Source organism: Lonchura striata, chromosome Z, assembly GCF_050655825.1.
Source record: "Lonchura striata isolate lonStrDom1 chromosome Z, ASM5065582v1, whole genome shotgun sequence".
NCBI classification, from domain to species: Eukaryota; Metazoa; Chordata; class Aves; order Passeriformes; family Estrildidae; genus Lonchura; species Lonchura striata.
In genome coordinates, this window is record NC_140740.1 from 77,257,166 (window position 1) to 77,279,408 (window position 22,243).

General features: G+C 36.8%; 1 long non-coding RNA gene across 1 annotated transcript; it reads right to left on the reverse strand.

Annotated features, from left to right (window-relative positions):
• Positions 1–11,363: 11,363 nt before the first annotated feature.
• On the reverse strand, positions 11,364–20,899 carry LOC146763894 (uncharacterized). Its single transcript, XR_014951453.1, has 3 exons — positions 18,860–20,899; positions 18,066–18,219; positions 11,364–13,913 (listed from the first exon to the last, which is right to left on the reverse strand). It is a non-coding gene; the product is annotated as an uncharacterized LOC146763894 (long non-coding RNA).
• Between the last annotated feature and the right edge of the window lie 1,344 nt (positions 20,900–22,243).

Genomic DNA, 22,243 nt, shown 5'->3' on the forward strand with positions numbered 1-22,243 from the left:
ACTTAAATTTCCTTATCAGGAGTTGTTTTTTGCCTATTGCACATTATTTTCAAGCATGAGGGGAAGCAGACATCAAAAGAAATGAAGGCTAAATTGCACTACAGCATCTGATTCCTGATTCTGACTGACATAAAGCTACTGCCAGCTTGCAGAGACTGTACGTGACATAGGGTCCCTCGTGGAAGGGCTCTGTAGTGGATTCAAGGTGCATAAAGCAGGACAATATGGGAGGTCATGATGAAGTGTAGATGGTACTGCAGTTTTTGTAGGCTCTGGGACAGAGTTCTTCCTGTTTAACTGGTTTAACACAGAAGGTTTAAGACAGAAGACCGAAGAAAGCTAAACCTCTGTGAATGAAATGGATCAAACCCAGAAAATCTTGAAATATGCTTGAAAAATGTGGTTAAAACCGAACGAAGTTAGATGTTGCTCTCAAAAAATCGATGTTTTATTTAATATTAAAAGAGGCAAAGAGAAATAAAAAAACAAAACGAGGGCCATGGCCATGGCTGCCCCATGTCTTTGGTGTGGCTGAGGCTGCTCGGGGTGAAGGGGCCGCTCCATGAGCCCCGTGCCCAGCACGGCATGGCCTCACTGCTCTCACAGGGCCATTTCCCCAGCTGTGGCCTCACTCCCAAAGTGTTGAACTTGTGCCCTGTGAATTTATCCTTCTCCCCCAGCCCTGCACTGTCACTTTATTTATCTTCATCAGTGAGCAGTGCAGGGTCTCAGCCAGGGCCCCACTCAGGTGTGGGTGGTCTTCTCTGCAGCTTTTGTAATACAGTTATGCTAAAACAGGCAAAAGTCCTTCATGAAGATGTTTAAGTCATAAGCTATAATATTTTAGTATTCAATGTAGTGTCTCAACATTTTTCTTCTATCTTTACTGCTCAGCAAATGCAGGCACCAATTACACATTCAGGAAATTTCTGTAGTGGTCACTTGCTGAATCTTGTTGCCCTCACTTTCACCTATGCTAGGCTGATTGTCTTTACTTGTCTGACTTTAACCTGAAGGGTCAAGCCTCCTTAACCTTGAAAATCAGAATGATCTTCAACTAGACAGAAAAACAACCCACAAGGATGTAAGGGTTCTTATTAGACATTGTCTGGGGACAATGCTGCTAATGGTAGGGCTTATTTGAATGCTCTCTATCTGCACCAGATAGGGAGACATAGTATGAATAATTTGCAGGATAACATGCCAGAAACACTGAAAAGGTAGGGTAGTCAAGGTGAAAGCACTGCAGCTGGCCCTGTGAATGATATGGCTAAGCTCATGTAAACAGACATCATGCTAGGTAATGTGATATTAGGTCATCTGTATCACTCTAAGCTAACAAGCATTTATCTCTAATAAAGTCAGCTGTATTATGTCATAAGTCCTATATTTTGTCACATTTCCTGAAGAAATGTAAAATTATTGTGCAAGATTAGCAATTGGAGAAGCTTGATACCTTGAACACTAGGGCTGTATGGTGTAATACTGCTTGATCTACAGCTTAAAGAAAGGTTTGTCTGTGAAATGTGCAGCAGAAGTTTAGGAACAGAAAAAAAGTCCAGAATGGAAGACAGCACAGTGGTCCTATGTGAGGAAGGTTAGAGAGTCCTATGTGAGGAAGGTTAGAGGAGAGTGAAAAAGATGTAAGTCCATAAAATCAATATTTGTGCCAATTGAAATTTGGCATGAACAAACATCACGGGACCAATATAAAATCTACTTAGGGTAGGAAATTAACCTGTCAAATTCTTTCAGATTAGTCTGATTTTGCAATCTGAGTTTACAGCTGGTCAGTGCTATGCACTGTGGAATTGTATTACTGGACCTGAAAAGCTGAATTCACTATCCTAAGGAAAAGGAGTTTGGAAATGCTTTGCCCTACAAGTTGTAGCAGGGTACCCAGTTTGTTCAAGATACACTCTTAATAACCCTCCAAAGTAAAGAAGCAGGTTATTATACTCATAAAGTCTGGAAAAAGAGCTGGTGTATTTCAGTGAGAAAGGATTTATATAAGAATGAGTTCATGTTTTATTCATATTAACATGTTCAGATCTACTAGTTACATTGTGACTTGCTAAGGAAGTAGTGCAGTGTTTTCCTTGTGTTTTTAATTAATTATAAATTCTCTTAGTACTTTATGGAATTCAACACAACTTTCCTTTGTGGTATTTGCAACCTTTTAAGGTTCTGATAGCATTATAGTCACTTCATGGACTTGAACATTTAAATTTTAAATACTTTCTAATAAATAACTGAGGTATTCCCAACTACTTATGATTTATTGTACTGAGCTGTTACTTTGATTTGTTCCTCTAATGATTTATCATACCCTACCTATGTTATTAGGGCACCATCTTTTAAATCAGAGAATGTAGCAAAATCCATCCTTAGTCCTAATATGCTGCTTATTGCTTGATAGAGTAATAAGCAATATTTCAGTTTTAAAATTTTATTTCTTTAAATATTTAAATATTTTCTTTAAATACTTTAAATTAACCTGGCTAAATTGCTGACTGTTGTCTAGGAATATCGTAGAGTTTAAATACACAGACAAATCACCCATGATCTCTGGTAATTTTTGTCCACTTGTTATTTTAATCTGCTGCAAGAATGAAGAGCCACAGTGTTGCTTAGCGAGCAAAAGGCTGTCTAAGTCAATTTGTACTGTAACAAGGAATGCATAATAAAAAAACTGCATTAAGGGAAAGCAATTGGTGGTGAGGCCCTAAAGTTCAGCCTGTGCATTTCAGGGTCTTTAGCAGGCTTGTATCTCTATGACAGACTAGTTCTACTCTGGTCTGAAATTCTCTCAGCAATTATTTGATGTGTTCTGGATAGGATCTTAGAGCATGCCTTTTTTTAATCTGAATTTACCTGAAAATAAATTCTTCATAAGTGCCCTTTCATTTCAAGAACCAGTGCTGAAGTATAAGCAACTTGAGGTTATTTGAATTACTGTTTGTTGTGGTAAGGAAGAGGACTCACACAACATGATTGAGAAGATGTATGATAAATTGCAGCCCATAGCAGTATGTTTATGTATCCAAGGTATTGAAACATTTTCTTCCTTTTTTTCAATAATAAACTGAGTTAATGAAAATATGTAAGAACACAAATTATGCAAAAATATTTTCTTCTGACTTACAATTAATGTTTATTTTTCCTGGGAATTATTTCTTTTCTTATGGGAACCCAGGACCAAAACCTCATTGCCTCAGATATTTTAAGTCAGACTGGACAAAGCATCACCAAGTTCACTGAGGAATCTGAGTAAAATGGCAGAAAAATTATTAAATTACCCAATTAGTCTTCCTTTTACCTTTTATTTAATGACAGATAGGCTCATGTGAAGGAGACAAAAGCCACTCCATGAGGCCCAAAACTCAGTAATGGAAGGAGCAGCAGTTTAGGCTTTTTACCAGGTACAGTATTTCACAACTGGGCAGATGAAAAATATTTTTTTTTGTTGTTTTTGATCTTGAATCTTGGTGCAAGATTTGATGAAGGTAATCTCTGACCTGAAATAATGACAACAGTAAGACTGAAAACAAACTAATCAAGAAACTGAAATTGTAGATCTGGGGAAAATGTGCTACTTTCAAAAAGCAGGCCTCCTGGGTAAAGCTGCTGTACTTTCTGTAACTGTATTGCACAGCTGTACAGTGATTCTGCCAGTTGCCATAATTTGCATAGTTTATTTATGAGGCCTAATGAATACTTCTTGCAAATAAGACCCATCTTAATGAACATTGTCTGGGTACTTGGGTGCTAATTATTTTAAAAACAGATACTGGACAATGTTGAAATTTCTGGTGGAAACAAAGCTGATTTTCTCATGTTTTATCAAGGACCAGGATCCCTTCTTCCTCTATGGCAACACCATAAAGAGAGGCATGTCACAGTAGGGACTCTTGCTTTTGGCTGCCATGCAAGTATCAAAATATACCAGAATAGCTTTCTATCCCTTTCTAAATAAGCATTAGATGTCTCAAGTTAGGAGACATTTTGCTCCCAGCAGAGGATTAAATTTTCTGCCATGCCTTTTGGCTCACTTTAAAATCTTAGAATGTTTCATTTTAGAGCTTTCTCCTGACATATTCAATAGCTCCTAGGCCTCATTCTTAGAGTATTGCACCTTTTTGATTTGATTTAATGTTATCCATCAGTGTCAGAGGTCCTTCTGACACCCTGTTATGAACACTCACCACTTGCACACCCTGGATGCAGCTGCACAGTCTGAGGCAGTGGGCAGCAACTCTTGCCTCAACTAATTACCACTTGTGCCATGCCAGCAGCTAGCTGCTGCTCCTCTGCTCTGCCAGACGCAATGCTGAAGAAATTTCCTGAGCTCTGCATCCAGTGCACCCCAGAGGTTCAAAGAGTCAGAAGAATAGGTCCCTGCTCATACAGATGTTTTGGGGAAATGGTTTGGGAAGAGATCTCCCGAGAAACTTAGGTGGTAGGTTGACAAGAGGAATGCTGAGGACTCTCACAGCTCACTGTAGCCAAAGCATACCATTTTTATACTGTGTTATCTCAAGGAAAGCCTAGATTTCACTAATGCTCTCAATTGCTCTCTCTGGTTACATTGATGAACAAATATTCAAATATTCGTCTTTTGTCCCAGTTAAAATTTATTTCAGAAAATACTTAACTCCAGGGATTTGGATAAAATGGTTAAAGTGGCAAATATTTTCTAAATGAGAAAAGCAACATCTGAAGGGGGCACAAATAAAACCGTTCACAAACATTTAGAAACACCAAACATCCATCATGGTGATGGACATTTCTAGGTGGGGAAAAGGATATGGGTTAAGAGCATTTACTTCACTGGGGTTTGTGCACACTCATTTCAAAAGATGCCAAACTATCTTTAGTTTAAAAGAAGTGATAGCCTAAAGGCTGATAATAAAGATGAAATCACACAGCTGAGTGTGCTTTCCAAAAGTACAGATGCTGTCTAATAATATATTTTAAGTGTTATCATACATTTATTCTCTTTCAAGGCACAAATTGCTAGTAAGAAATGATGTCTTCACAAGTATAGGAGAGTTGAGTTGGAAAAGTAAGGATATTTTTGAGAAATAAAAATATTTTGGTATCTACAGAAATAAAAATCAATGTTGACCTTACACTTGGGAAACTCCAGGGTCCTGAACAGACAGTCCAATGAACTGCCTTTACTCTTCAGACTTTACTAGTCTTATGAAATGACTCCTGGATTTTAGGTACACTGTTTTGTTTTGGGTACCCTATGGCTATTTTAAAGAATCTCTTTCCTTAAGTTTTTGTTGTGAGGAAAAAAAGTTGCCACAAAAGGGGACAAATAATTGTTTAGAAGAGATTTTCTAGAAAATACATTTTCTACAAAACAGGTTTAACTTTTGATCTTTTCTTCATTCATCTCACTTTTAATGCTTTCCTATGTCTTTGGAATACAGGTGCAAGGTTGCAGGCAGGGGGTGAGGCCTTTAGGGACTCCTCTTTCACAGCAAAAGAGCTCATCAGCTGCCAGTGACTGTCAGTTTTTCTAACTAATTTCCATAGAGGTGGTCCAGTAATTAGTAAACTGATGTAGAAGGGAAAGGTTACAGTTATATTGGGAAGCACAGTGAGGGGAAAAAAACATGCATTAAAAAAAAATCAAAGGAAATTACATTAGCAGATATATGGTAGAAAAGAGGAAAGTAATTCTGATAATTAAGTTCAGTTTTGGTTGGGTAAGAAAATATTTGTGTTGAGATGTTACATCCAGGTTAATTTAAAATTAGGTCTGAGTCTGGTTATGTTCTGCCCAGCCTACTTTAAATGCAGTAATTGCCCTTTATAATCAAGCTATTAGAATGACATTAAAATGTAATCCTCAGAAACAACATAGTAATTTATCAAATATTGCATTAGTTTCCTTGACATTTTAATTTACAAGCTCTTTATTATTAGTTTGGTATCTCAGTTATTAATTACTTGAAAAACATGTCATTTTTCATGTCTTATATAAACAAGTATAAGAAAAGGGTCAAATTTTAATCTTCATGAAACCAGCATAAATCAAAGATAACTGCACTAAGTTGGTGAAAAGTGTATGACAGACACACATCTCCTCTCATATCTAAGCAGACATGAAAGAAAGTTTGTTCTAAGCATTGCATTGAATATACATAATTCTTTTGCAGTAAAAGACATGTTTTTCCCCCTTCAGTTTTCAACTTCTTCAGTAGTAAAATATAGAGTACCATTCAATTCCTCATCTGTTTTGTTTCTTTCAGTCAAGGTATGTCTTGAAATATTTTCTGTAAGGCCTTGGATTTCAGTAGCTGAAGCCTATTAATAAGGGATTCTCAAGCAAGAAAAAAAAAAAGTAAAAAGAAAAAAAAAGTAAAATCACCTTTTGCTTCTATTGGAAAAGCACTGGACCTGTGCTTGTTTATGAGTTCATATTTATGTCATGTCTATTTATTTTATTGAAAAATGGTAATTTTGAGTTTTAGCTGAAAAAACCTGGCATTGACATAATTCTTATTGTCATTTTATTTCATTGCTCAGACTATGATTACTAGACTAAATAATTGCAAGCTGAATGTGCACAAATTCACTAAGACCATCCTGTGAAATTGTCAGTGTTGAAAGAATGTTGAGCACATATGACCAGATGACCTGGAAAGCACTGTACTGTATATCAAGTCAAAACTTGCCCTTTACATTCAGAACTCAAATAATAAAGCTAAGAAAAGAGATAAGCCAACACTGCTGAGGTGTTACCAGAAGAGGTCTGGCTTTTTTTTTCAGAAATTTGCAGAAAGCAAGACTGACACATCAGTAGTGAAAGCATAAGGAGTGCTTTTTACTTACAAATCTAGCAGCATTTTATATGGAATGTAAGTGCTAATGTTTTCATTTTATGGATGGAAAGAACAAGACTTTGAGGAGTAAAGTAATTTGTTCAAAGCAGCTCTATAGCTGATCCAGGAATCCATTTATTATATAGCTGCAGTGAGCCTGCATTATCCTATGCTTATACTGAGATTGAGACAAACTTTTATTGAGTTGCATCTGCTTTTTCATCTTAACATGCTTTCTCTGAGCCACCATTGGGCATGAACAAATACTGGGATAAAATACATTGTTATGATGTTTCTAATGAAGGACAAATCAGGAAACATCAGAAATCTTTAATGTTCTGCTTTTGCCTTAAGATGTTCAGTATCCCTGTAAAAATAGGCTAATGTGGCTGTGTCACTAGTGAGTAATGACATTTTTCTCTAGTTCTTCTTTTATTTTTAATCTTATTCAGTCTACTATTTTATGAATTGCCATAATTAGATATTGATAATCTGTTTTAGAGAGAACAAAACCACAAACCCTGTCAACATAATGTCTGACTGCCTCCAATGACTGTTGCCTTTACTACTTTCAGTGTGTATTTTAGAGAATTTTCATGTGTATTTTAAAGCAACCTTATTCTTCTCTACCAACAAAAGTCAGGACATGGAAGAAACAACATATTATTGTCACTATATATCTTCTACAGACATTGCATGAGAAGTTACTGGCATTTTCTGTAGTTTTTCTTAGTGTGTTCTTATGTTCTTACTTTCCTTTTTTTTCCTCTCCTGTATCTTTAGGCAGTCTTAATGATCTTAATCAAAATAATCCAATGAAAGAAATTCACTTAACCTGTTAAATATTCCTGATAGTACCTGACTTAATTCCTAAAAAAATCTGCACATTTCTATTTGTTTTGTGAGGCTTTTTTATCTGTCTGATGTCCACAAATGTGCAATTCTTGCCTGCATTTTTTTACTTGGTTTTCATTGTAAATAAATCTCTACCAGACCTCTCCTGATCTTCTTAAAGGCCCAGCCCTAAGACTCTAGAAGTAGGTGAATCCAACACTATATATTGTTATAATTGAAATTCATTTTTTAATCCAGATTCAATGCAGAGTATTGTGTGAATATGTGAATGAATTTGGTCTGAATGTTTTAAAAACAGGAAACCATCTCTTACAAATTTGCTGGACCACTCCAAATCCTCTATCACTTCCCACCATAGGCAGGAGATACTCATCCTCCTTTTCTTTCTTTAGAAGAGGAATTTCTAGGGTTTAGAAAAAAGGTTAGAAAGCCATACATGCTGGAAGATATTTGAGCAGTGAGGATGGAAGAGAATGGGACACAGAGATGGAAGAAAACCATGTGGAAAGTGGAAAAAGTGAAGGGAGTGTTTTATTTATACACCCTGAGTAGCCCATGCATGGCTTGGAAAGTGTATGTTCCCAGCTCCTCTGTTTTGAGTTGGGTTTTCAGGCTTACTATAAATGACTGAACAGGCAGTTTTAATTATAGCAAAACATGACAACAGATATGAATCCTCATGGTTAACAGATCATAAGACTGCATTGCTGTCCTCAGGGACTGAGCCGGCAAGGACTCAAATGCTTGTAAATAGTGCAGGTGTTGAAAACCAATATGAGGTTATATAATTTCTTGACCAGAGAAATGCCAACACGTCTTATAGCATTGTGGTTTGTGACAGTACATTTATGGTGGCAATTTATAGGCAGGGAAAGAGATCTTTGATCTTGCTACAGCTGGCAACCTTCACATTTCATAGTCACTCATCACCATCTCAGAATGTGCTAATTTTCAGGCAGAAATAATAACTATGAAGAAGTGGCCAGCTGTGTTGCCAATTTTTTAAGAGATCCAAACCATTTGTGTGAATAATTTTCAGCCCTTTATATATGAAATGTTACTGTTATTAGTTTTAATTTTTTAATTACTGTCATGTAATTAGGGATCTAATTCTCCAAACTCTTTATCTGTTCCTTGATGAAATGACCAAGGCTTGACAGAGAAACAGAAAAATGATGAATTACTTAAAGCCTAACAGACAAAGATAATTTGTATAAAAATAGTAACATTTCTGTGATTGAGAAATAATCCATTGTCCTATGTCCATGAAGAAAAACTATCTTCATGGGTGTCAAAAAATTGCATACCAGTAGTGTAGGTTATTACCTTTTCTCTGAAGAGACTTTTGTACTATATTTTGTGATTTCTGCCACTGTAATTTCTTGTCCTTGCTTAAAGCTGAGATAGTTTTCTTATCTAGTCCAACTTGATATATCATTTAAGGTGATGTTCGGGACTCAGTTCAACCATAAGAAACAGATTTTATGAGGTGATTGAAAATACATGCAATACTTCCAGGGCAAGGTTTTCAGGAAAATTGTTCTGGTTTTTAGTTTTAGTTTTCTGTAAATACTTAAGTTGCTGTAGTGCTGCAGATATATTACTTCTATAATTGCTCACTCAAGCCTCCAAAATGTTACAATAATGTAATTTCAAGTCAAATGATAAGACATTTCATTTAAACCACATTGTTGCTGTAAGCTGTCCTCATGTTCCTCTGTAATCCAGATTTATTGCCCTCTTTACTCTCAGCAAGCATGAGCAAACATGAAATAGTTTTCTATAATTATATAAAAAAGAAATATAAGCAGTGTTACAAAACCTTCTATGAGATGACAAGGTCAGCCATATGCCACTGAATAATTTCCTGAGCATCTGTTCATTCTGGCTATCGCAGGGTCCAATAGCACAGATATAATATAAATAATAATGACAGTACCATTTATTGAGGTCTAAACCTACAACTGTATGTTTTGCAGAAGCCCTGCTGAAGGACATGAAAAGTCCTGCTGAAGGACATGGAGTTTGAACAGGGAAGTTCTGTGAAGCTGGGCTGTGCCTTTAGACCTATAATAAGGTTGGTATTCTGCTTGACCTTCACTGCAACAATATGCAAGTACAGCATGAAATCAGACATGCAGGCATACAAAGAGAAACAGAGAGAGTTAGTATATCCTGGTACAGGGAATTAGCTGTCCTCTTCAAAGATGGGCATTTCAAAAGACGGGGGTTTGAAATGTGATGTCTGCAACACCTGGCAGCTGTCAACTGCACAATAAAAATTTGATAGGAGACCTCACTCCTAAGGGTGGCTTCTCAAATAACTTTCACAGGTTGTTTTAAATGTTCATAAAGGACATAAGAAACCCAAGTCCTGTTAGTTCATGACCCCCTTTCAGAAGAAATGTCCCGGATTTCTTCATGTGGTGAAACTAATTTTTTTGTTGAAATTTCTGGAGTTCCTGATGTGTCAGGCAAGAGAGATGTTCTCTCAACAGCTTTTTTTATGAGAGCTCCAGTGTGTGTTCTCTTACAAATCAATATTTTTACAAAATTGAAAGAACATAAGTCAGACAGAAACCCTGGGTCCCCATTCAGGATTTTGTAGCTGCCAGGCAGCCATTCCTGTGTCTGTCCAGGAGATGGACACTCTCTATACACATCAGTAGCACACAAATCTTGTACACCACTGCCCACACTGTCCATCTAACCACAGACTGTGTCTCTGATGCTGTCTCAGCAGACAGCACTGAGCAGGGCTATTTGGTGTTTTCTAAATGCTGTAAAATTACAGATTAATTTATTGATGCATCTGTTCCAGGCTCACTGAGCAAACCAGGAGCTTTGGGATACCTTTGTGGCCAAATATTATGGCAAAATTCTCTGCTAGAGAATGCAGGAGTTGGCATAAGTCTGTGTGTTTGGCAAGACACACACAGATGTTTCTGTGGTCTAAACCCAGATCTGAGCCTGTTAGTTTTCTAACCTTGTGCAGAGAATGATAAGCTGCACAGACAAAATGGGCTCTGTGCTTCTCTGAGAGAAAAGGAGGATAGGTTTTCTGCTGAGGACATAAGCCTTTGATTGTGACTGTTGTAGTGAAATCTGCCTTTTCTCACAGTCCAGAGACAAAAAAAAAGAAGAATAAAAGACATTGAAAAATTATTTCAATATAACTAATACTTAAAGTAAGGTAATGAATAGAAAAATAAATGTCTTTCAAAGGAATAAGAAATCTGGCCTTGGTAACAGAAATGTTAAGGAATACCAGTTGTAATGAATAGATTTCATGAGAAAAGTCAGAGTGCATTACTTGCTGTCTTTTGACTAGCACTCTCCTAATCTTGTGAACTTCTGTCTCATCCCCTTCTGTTGTCTAATAAAAATGAATGATCACTTCCATGATAGAATAGTGTATTATGTATAGTGTGAAAATGAATTTAATTTTTAACTAAATTAAACAACATTTTTACTCTCTGGTAACTTTAATTCTCTGTGATGAGAAAAAATATCAGAGACTAGACTCCACTGAACTGCCCTTCCCACATTTACATCTAATGAACACTGGGTGGAGAATTAAGTGTTCTAGTTCCTTTCACATTTTAGCTTATTTATACAATTATAAGAAAATATATACATCAAGTATAACCCTTTAAGAACTTATATAACCCTTTAAGAACTTAAGCCTTACTAGAAAGAACAAAAACAAGAAGGGGGAAAGGGTGGAAAAAGAGTTAACACAACTTTCTGCTGTTACATTAAGTACATGTCAGTGTTTGCTATCTTATAACAAGGTAAGACATGGATGGACAGCTGGGGTTTTATGGGATGCCTCATGGGGTGCTGGCTTGTTTTGTTTAGCCTGAAGCAATGTAAATCATTTATTAGATTAGTAAGATTGGGAATATTGCTACATGTTTGTGTGGCTGGGGATGGGGAGTGTAGAGCCAGAAACTGTCAGCAAAGTTAGTTGAGTGCAACTGTATATGTGTGTCTGAAAATCTGGCTTAAAACAGAACTTGTCCCACACAAACATAGAAGTTATCCTACATTAGGCTGGGTTGGAGAGGGCAGAATCAATTTCTGAATCCATTTACTTAATGGAGGAAAAAACAAAATCACTCTTTAAAGACTCTTAAGACCTATGGGGAGGCAGACAATATTTGACGAAAATATTGGTTAAGACATTTGTGACCTAATTTCTTTACACCAGCTCCATCAAGATCATCTAACATGTTCTTAAACAAGATTTCTGCAGTTCACATTAGGAACAAAATGACTATTGCTGTGCTTGATGGAACTGTGCATCAATCCATTTTCCCAGCTGCAGGCTATCCCTGTGTTCCTGGTGGCCTGTACAAGAGTGGTTATGTGACTAAACTTACCCATGTAGGGAAGAGTTTTGGAAGAGAAAACATTGTTTATGCAGAAATCCCTCCTGAAACAGGAACATAGGCTGTTTTTCTTGCACCTCCCTCACTGACTGTGAGGCTGTCAAACATGGAGCTCTATTGTGTACAAAAGTTGTACTGAGCGATACAGAACCGTGTAAGGTACCTTGAACTATCTCTGTTAGGATTGGCAGAGATGTCTTATTATTTCTTTGATTCCTTTCTGGGAAAGAAAAAAGGGGAAAAAAAAACCCACCAAAGCAACAAACCCCAGCCCCCATAAAAGCCTGTTCTTGGGAGTAAATAAATCAGTCACTGAGTATGCTGAGAATTAATGAAACAGCCAGGACTCAAGGATAGGTGTATGCTCTAGATAAATATTAATACTATGAATCCTGCATACTAACTATGTGTCAACAAGGACACATTCCTAAGATTTATGGAAAGATCAGGTTTTCATTCAATTGGTGCCAGTTTTGAAGACATCAGACTTAATAAACAAATGATAATAAACTGTCATTGGTCATATATTTTAGCATTTGACATCAATCATGTGCTAGCTCTGTTGTGATGGGCATAGGTATAAATCTACTCTGCAATAAATCCTGACTCTTCCCTAGAGGAAAAAAAAAATACAAAAAGTGGAAATAAGATTTAATTTTGTGATTTTTCCTGTCCCATTTTTAGTTTAAAATGAAACTCTCTAAGGTAGAAGGTAAACAATTTGATCATTTAATTACTTACCAGAATTGAAAAGCCTCTGAGTGTGCACAGTAAGAATAAATACATCTTTATCTTACGGTGTAAGTATTTATTTTGTGAATTTTCTAGCTCTGAAGAAATAAAATAAGTGTTACTGAGAAGAGACCCCAAGAGAAAAATGTTCAAGGAAAAAAATCAATAATGTTATTTTTGTTTTTAAAAGAAAGTTCTGGTAGCTCAGAATCTCCGTACTCTGAATTGTCTAGTTAAACAAGCTGGGTTTTTACATGATTCACATTTTGAAAATGCATTTTAAATATACTGACAAGTGCATGATGCTTTTAATTTTTAAGAAATAGAATTTGCTAAATCTTGGAATTAGTTTTGAAATAAAAATTTCTTTGCACATGTCAAAAGTAACTAAAGGGTGAAATACAGACATAAAAGTCTGATAAATATTTAAGATACAAACTTTAAAAACCATGACTCAAAAGAAAAATTTCCCCTAGGAAAATAAATCAAAAATTAAATCCCAAATCTCCACAAAACAAGCCAATAATTTTTAACAACAAAAACTTCACAAAACACTATGAAAACATCTTCAAGGTCACCTTTTCAGAGGCTGAAATAGGCAACAATTAAAGCTAAATATTAAATATAAGTAAATTATAAAAATAACGAGTATATGAATTCTTTTCCTTCCACTGGAAGAGCTGATCTTTCAATTCCGAACAACACACAAGTTCTTGGATGCCGTAAGGCCATTTCAAGGTGCACAGAAGCGGGGAGGGGAGACGCTGTTTGCACCTTTATTTCAGTTTCCAGGAAAGTTGCCCTCCGGTATTGCAGCCCTGCCATTAGTGGGAAGATGGAGGTGAAGGTGTCCTGCAATCCTCTCACCACCGACCGGATAGTCAGTCAGGTTTGGACCTGCCAGCTCTCAAAGCTCCGTGTACAAAGCGTTCTGCAGGTCAAGGACCAGGTTCTGTTTGTGTCTGTCGTTCCTTGGAGGGGCTGCCAAAGCGGTGGGAGCTGGTGCAGCAGGAGACAGGATTTCTGCTGAAGGTTCAGTCCTTCAAACTTGTTTCCAACCTGCATCCAGTCAAGAGGATTCTTTTTGTGAGACCTGAGCAAACAAAAAACCTTCAATTTAAACATCTTAAATTAAGCAGAAACAGGAATGATTTGCCTGTGTTTCATGTTCTTCATTCCTCTAAACTGCTTCCTCTCAGCCCTCACAAAAAATACTTCAGGAGAACAGGCAGTGATGGAGGGTCCTTAAACACAGCGTTCACAATTTTGAAAGAGCAGCAAACAGCATCACTCAGAACGTTTTAGAAATGACTGATGAGATTTTAGGGTGCTTAAGAGAGAAAATATCTGAGTATTCATATGTAAATCTCAGATATTCACTAGAATGTTGCATTTTAAGTATTGCCATATTTTTCTCTGCAAGTGCATATGGAGTAAGTAGCTGGAGGTAATGTTCCCTCCAGAGACTCTGAAATTTGTTTTAATGTGAAACAAAAATGTCAGAGTACTAAAGCTCTCAGGCTTTTTTCTTCCTTTGCAAGAAAAATTCTCAAGGGAACATGGATAGAAAAATTAATTCTAGAGAGATTAACAAAATACAATTAACCTGGTAAAACCACTAAGTAAATTAGCAAATTTAGTAATCAGAATGTTGTTGGGGGTTTTTGTTTGCTTAATTCTTGCACTAATAGCTTAACATGGTACATGTTCAACAAAGAAGAGCCCTCTTCATCACACTTATTTAAGTTCATGCATTTAGAAGACTTTTGTTTAAATTGAAGAACCTCTGAAAGAAGCTCACTATGCTGATCATGAATCAAATTTGTTCAGCATCACTATGTTGGGATATAGTATATCCCATTTGAGTATATTGTGTGTATATATATACTATCTACTGAAGTAAATACAAACTAACTTTATACATGTGTCTGCATATGTATGTATTTTTCTTTTTCATATTTATATGTGTTGTTGAACACAAACATGCTGATCAGATCTCATTCTCAAATTTCTGGTAGGCCAAATAAATTAGAATTATTCACTAATGAACATGGGAAAATGGAAGTATTTTCCATTTTCCTTCCAACAAAGGATTCAAAGTTTCAAACTTTGGACAAATCTACAAACTCATTATATGATTTATCCAAGCCTTTCAAACTTCATGGTGAATTTAATGTGGAAACAAACCACTAAAAATCCCCCAAACATCTACTTCTTTTGAAATTCCCACAATAAATAGGAACTATGTAATCAATGTCCTGCATGTGCCTCAAATCTGGGTCTGAAGAGGTCACTGTAGGGCAGAAGAGACTGCACTTGTTTTTTCAGAGTTTCAACACTACTGTGATGGGTCAAATGGGCCTATTGAGAAAGGTTTTGGCTACTTGTAAAACCTAAAGTAATTAATGACAAGCTGGTCTTTAACGGGACCGATGATGGACACCCAGGTGTCCTCACACCCCTGAGAAGCTCTCTGCCACCCACACTCAAAAGCCCCAAACCCCATCTGCCCCAAGCCACATCCACACTCTTCTGTGAGTGCCACTTTTGTAGGAATTATAGCTTTCCATCATTTTGGTGGTCAGTGTCAGAGGCACCTGGGTATGGTGTGGGGGAGGAATTTAAATCCATTTAATGCTTTGACGTGAAGGAATCTCCACAAACAGGCTGTTATTGCTTTAGGCAGGTGAATTGACTCAGAGGTACTCAGTCACGAATAGCACGAAAGGACTGCTGGGTGCTGGTTTAAGGATTTCCATGGTACAGGGGTGTTCTGTGTCTCTCACCACAGCCATCTCTCAGACCATGAAGAAAACAGCAAACACCCCTTGGGCACACTGACAGAGGAGGCAGCTGCCCTTGGTCTGCTCCCCAAGCTCACCATGCCAGAATCTAAAGAGATAGGAAATTAGAGCAATAACAAAAATAATGAAGATGAGAGTAATAATAATAGCCTAGAAAGTAGAATTACATGTCTCGAAAGTAATCTTGTTACTATTTCTGAGGGAAAAATCCCCTCCACATTTTGACTCACTTCAAATGTTTCTCATGTTCCCAGTGACTACCAGTCAAATATTTTGGATGTATGCTACAAGTCCCCAGGAAACTGGTTCCTCCATTTTGGCAGCATTCTTTCTCACAGGCTACAGCCAAAAATTAGAAGTTCTTGCAGAAAATTTGCTGAGCAAATAAGGTACCCACTTTAGCTGCAGACAGACATGCCAGCAATTTAAACTTGATGCTTTTACAATTTGTTTTGGTTGTCTATTGCAAAGATTCTACACAGTTATTCTGACTTGTTAGCACATTCAAAAGGTCAAAGACTAAATTAACCAGCATTCCGATAAGTTTTAATTAATCTTTCAGTAAGAAATACAATTGCCTTCAGGCTTTTGTTGTTCCTGTGCTTAATCAGAGATTAAAGCTTGTAGAGGCACTCATTCAAGGACCTGACCTTTCATATGTTCTCTAAAAACACAGAAGGAGTTACTTTCTTTGATCCAGATTTCTGGCTACCAAGTCTGGAGAGGCATGCAAACCCTGGTGTCTGAACAGATGGCTATAGCACTCAATTATATCCATTCTGGGCTAGCAACTCTCTTTACTAGTGTGTCTTTTCAAAAATGATTTGGAAGATGCTTCCAGGTAGTGAAGAGAGACAAAAGTCATATGTATCTGGGGAGTAGGCACTGTCATACATCTGCAGCTGAAGCTGGTAACACGCATCTTGCTTCGGGTATAAAAGCATCAGTTCTTTACACTCTCCATGGGAGCTGGGATAAATCTTAGGAAAAATGAAATGAAATAGCTCTCTCTGAAGCAGGGCAGTAGCTTTCAGCATAGATCCTTTCATAGTCCAATGGCAAATAAAGGGCTCACCTATGGTAATAGCACAGAGAGCAGGTGTGGGAGAATCTCTATTACTGCAATTTTCTTTTTTCCTCTGGAAATTTAGAATCAAAACCTTAGAATTTTAGAAATTATCTTCTCTCCATGTGAGGGGAAGAAGAGATTTTATTTATAGGTGGTGATAACCAATGCTGCTGGCACATGTGTCAAGGCAATAGGCTCTGACCCGGGGGGGGGGGGGGGGTGGTTCTGAGACTGGCATTTTGGGCCCTGTGTATGAAAAACAAGTAACAGTTCTTTAGCAGCTTCTAGAGTCTGAAGCTGCCCTCACATCTCAAAACAGAAGCACGAAGTCAAAAGTGTTTTTTTGATCAGGTACAGGTTTTTTGATCAGATATATATTTTTTTTAATCAGGCTTTGTTGGCCGTGCAACCTGAAGTGCATCACCCGTGAAGTGGGGAGCATTTGACAAAAGTTTCTGAACTCTTCTTTTGCTTCCTGATTTTTAACAAAATCGTCAGCCCTTTCTAACTTTCTTCACAATTTTCAAAAATAAGAAAATCATGATGTTTCATCTCCCATCTTTGCCATAGGGCCAACATATTGCAAGTAATTCGACGGATGTTTTAGCTGGTATTAGCGCTGACATCAGGGGCGCAGATTAGTGCCCTTCTGTTCATAAAAGGATTTGCTAACTATGATGCCGATGGCTGCTTGCACTCTTATCAGGCTTCAAGGGCTCCCTGCTATTTGCTAAAGAAGCCGCACTGTGGTGTCAAGGTCCTTTGCACGGGGTCTGCATGCTTTCATTAACATGTTTGGCTTTTCTTTGTCTATTGGGTTTTGGCTGATTCAGCTATCAGTATGTACCAGCGCCAGGCTATCATGGCCTTCAAGACCTTTTTCCCTGCTAGAAACATCTTCACAGTGGACGTGAAAAATCAACTTACATACTCATGATGAACAATTTACTATGGTTAACTCAATAAAATGGAAGATGTCAGAAGGATTTCTTCTTTTCCTCTTGGAACAGAGGAATTTTCCTTAAGATTGTTTAAAGGTGTACTCGGATTTTCTTGGTTTGGGGAATTGTTACAGCTTTCCCCTTTACATCCTTTAAATACATAAAATAAAAGAGTACAGCAGTGTTCTTGGGAACGACTAAGACTCAAAATTCACATATGACACTACTTAGAAAAACTGACAACATAAAATTATTTCTAAAAAGTAATGAGCATCAAAGCTGAAATTTTAGAAAGTGATAGAGAACCTTATATCTATTTATACTTTACATTAGCTTTTTTCTTTCTGCTTCATAGTTCAAACCAGCACTGTTATATCGGTTCAGAAGATAGAATGGTAAAATAAAAAACACTGAAATATCTAGATTCTTACCTTTATTTTATTTGCAAGAGGACAGTTGCAAGGGGTCAAGACAGACCCTGTGGCTCCTAAACATGCAGCAGAGAAATACCATAATGAATCCTGCCCACTCAGAAGCTTAATGTGGAAATCCTGCATCCTTCTTCATGTAGAGGAGCCTGTCTCCCTGAAAAAGACAAAGAGAGCAGCATTAGAGAAAATACTAACCCTATGAACATGAGGGCAATGCCACTCACAAAAGTAACTCCATTAATACATGGCAGTTGAGGCTATAAGAGAGTAGTGAATTTAATGCTTGATATTAAGAGATGAGGGAACAGTCTTTACTATTTTCTTCACTTGATAGAATTATCACCTATAAAAAACAGTAACAAAACCAACAACAAATAAAAGAAACAACCCCCCCCACCTCCAAAAAACCAAATCAAGAAATAAAGATTATGTCTCACTAGTTTCAAATTGGTGCACTTGAAAAGATATTGATGTACTTTATAGAACTCTGCACTGCAAAGATAAAGTTACAGGAAAAATGAATTCACAAAAAAAAAATGAAATCGTCTTATGAAGTTAGTGAAAGATAATTATAAGTATAGTTTTTGGAGCATGTGGGGAAGGGAAGTAAACCATTCTCTATAGATGGCATAAGTGATTCCCTCCCCCAGTTTTAAGTAACTACTAGGAGAGGAAGAGTGAAGGTACAATATACAATTTACTAAAGAAAATTACCAGAGTTGTTTTTCCCCTGCGAATAGTATCAAACATTTTTAAAACTGCATATTCATTACTTTAGAAAAGTATTTTCTTACCTAAAAAGCTTCATATGTTTTCTCTCTGATCTGCCTTTATTTCACTCCTTTTTTGCACATGAATTTCCTCTGCCATAACCTTACACCGCTGGGTACACAAAAATGAATTAGCTTGACGGGGAAGTTTTGGTGAAATATAGTAATGAAAGTGAAGTAAATCCTCTTATCATCTAAGAAAAAAAATGGTGTATTTCACTCTCTGAGCTTTAACATAGCACGCCCTGCAGCAAGTAATTTACAGATGATCAGCCCCTTGCTACTCTCGCCTCTCATTTCCCTACTTGAACTCCCTTCATTAACCCAGCAATTTGCAATGGCATTGGGTGGTGGATTTATCACAGGACCTGCTCCAAATTGGTCTCTGGTGGCAACAGAGCCTAAAGTAAATTGAATTTCTCGTGTGAAAGTATCTTTTTCTTTTTTCCCTTTTCTGTTTTCTCTTGTAATGTAATATCGTTGCCATGACTCAGGTCTGGTTAACGACATGGCTACATGGTCAATGTACTATGATATCTAGAATAAATAATGAATCTATTTGAAAGGTAATATTTTACATTAGATTCTATTTTTAAAATGTCTATTTTCCATATGGCTTCTTGGTTTAGAGTATATTTTTTATGTTACTGCAGTATTTTTAAGATTTCTTTATTTTTGCTTGATAATATTAGGATCTGAATATTACTGTCCTGGGAGGTTTAAAAAGGAATTTTGAACCTAGTCTATTGTGATCTAATCCAAAATGACATTATTATGTCCCAGGACTGGCTATGCTTTTGCTAAACAAATGTCTCTAAGCCGGTGGAAGTTTTTGGGGAAAGGAACACAATGAAAACTGTTACCTTCCTGGATATCTGCACGCCTCAAAGTGCATGTATTTCATGTATCACCTGCAGTAATGAAAAATCTCCACTTTCTAAAGCCAAAACCTTCTTCAAGCAGCTGAGTTAGGCCTGAGAGTCCATCTTTGTTTGAATTCTGGTTATTGGTACTGTTTTTTTTCTTTTCTTTTTCACTTTTCCAAAGATTGCTCTGTACTCACAGAAAAACCAGTCACTGAATTTTTACAGAACAGGATTGTTACATGACCGCGTGATACCAGGAATTTAGATTGACATACCCAGGAAAAAGGCACATGAGCTTTACATACAGTCTTATGAAATACGTTAAAAAGACTCTTTTTTTTGGGTGGACTCTGGAAACTTGACCAGAGAAAGAACCAGGATAACAGCCCTCCTCATTGTTTGGTTTTGCCCTTGGAGTTGAATGGGGAAAAAAGCACCTATTTAGGACACATAATGAGCACAGACTATCTTTGCTCTACTGGAATAATCTCCCTGAGCAATTCCTTGTTCCTCTAAGGGTTTACTCCCCAAAACTGATGTTATCTCTTCCCACCATACCTGCTGCATACACCACATACAAAGGACTTTGAAGCAATTACCATCCTTAACATCCTGGAACAATTTAAAGAGAATAAGACTTGCAAATTGAAATAGTGGTCATTTCTATCAACTTTGATTTAGTTCAATGATTGCAAATAATAATTAGTAGTTGGTATTTGAACACATTATCATTGAAAACTCCCCAGTGATTACAGCACATGTAGGTCGTTTAGATGAACAGTGTCACCTATTCCAAGGCAAATGAGCAGGATTTGTGGTTGAAATCCAGGGCCTTTTTCATGCTTTGAATAATCCCTAGAAGTGATTCACTGCCCTCTTATCACACTTCTCTTATGTGAATTACTGTTTCACCATTTCACCTCTCAAGATGAAAATTCTGGCAGCATGTTTGATAGAGGAATGATTTCAAACCCTTAAATTTCCTTTTTGATTCTTTGCAACATCTGTCTATTTTTAATATTTAATTAAAAGTTAGGATAAATATGCAGTTGCTGCAGTGAGCCCTGAGGAGTTTATGGTTACCACAGGAATACTAAGTGCAAAATGAGCTTGTGTAGTTACCAGCCATTATGAAGAAGTTCAAAGCCCTTGATACACTAATTGAATTGAATTTTTCTCTAATAGCTATAATTTCTTAAAAATTATAGCTAAAGCCTGTTAGTAAAAAATTTATATTGACCAGTTATTTTCTTAGAAAACTTCTTGTAAGATCAGGATATTGAACATTGTTCAAAATATTAACCACTGTCTTAAACTCTCCTTTAAAAAAAAAAAAAAGTAGCAGCAAATCTCAAAGATAAGTTTGTGGGTTTTTTTTTATTTCATGTTAAAATTAACATAATTATTTCCTGCTCACTCTTTTGATTGTTTTTTATTTTTCAGCAGGGCAAAATAGAAAGGCTGTGGTTTTGGACAGGTGCAATTGAGATCTACTTAAAAATAAAATTTATTTTTAAGGTTTGTCAGCATGGTTTCTCAGGACCACAGATTAAATATCAAGAACTTTAAAATATAGGGTAGACATATTATTTTTTTCCAGTTTTATCCATATAAATCACAAATTTCCTTAACTTGCTTAATTCTTACATGAATTTTGCAGCTTCTCTTCTGTTGGTGCATTTATATGCCAAGGGTGTGACCAAATCTGGTGTTCCTGTAGCTCAGTAGTGATTGAAACCCCTCAGCTGCATTCTAACCACAACAGCATAAGTAAGGTGAGAAAAGCTGTTAAATTGCACCTCTTCCAATGACATAATTCAGAGGGTGCTGATGTTCTCTTGCCTGCATGTTGTTCCATACCTCTGTCTGTGGTTCAGTTCACCTTTTATGAAAAACAGATGGAAGTGTTCCCTTGCACTTCACAACAGAAAAATGTTATGAGCCTATGTTCATTCATAAACACGATGAGTTACATAGAGATGTTCATAACCATATTGCTGAGAAAGTAGTGTTATAAATGGCTTCAGGATAATGGGACTGCTACCTAATGGATAAAACCATTTTCAAAACAGCTTCTAGGATTATGTTTTTCATCTTTTTGATACACGTATTATACCAGGAAAATGCATCCGTCTGGGCTTTGTGAAGATCATGCGTAATTCCCTTCTCCATAAGCTGATGGAAATTTTACCTGGGTCTCTGATGTCAAATACCAATTCATATTCTACATTTGGCTAGAGATAATTTACAGACCTGCACTGCATTTTGTGCAGCCCAGTGGCACCATTATCTAGGCATTTCTACATGTGTTTTTGAAGGTGATGAAGGCTCCTAGGATGCTGGAATCATTTGGGGTTCAAGAGAGGGAGTAGAAAAAATTCTAAAAGGCTGGAGTTGTCTAAATGAAAGTTCTTTGTGCTGGGTAAATTCATGGAGGAGGTAAGCAAAAGAAAACAACAACAAACCCCCAAAATGTTAAGGTTAAAATTGACAGGTAAAGCTATGTGGAAATTAAGTTAATACTTAAGATATATCCTTATGA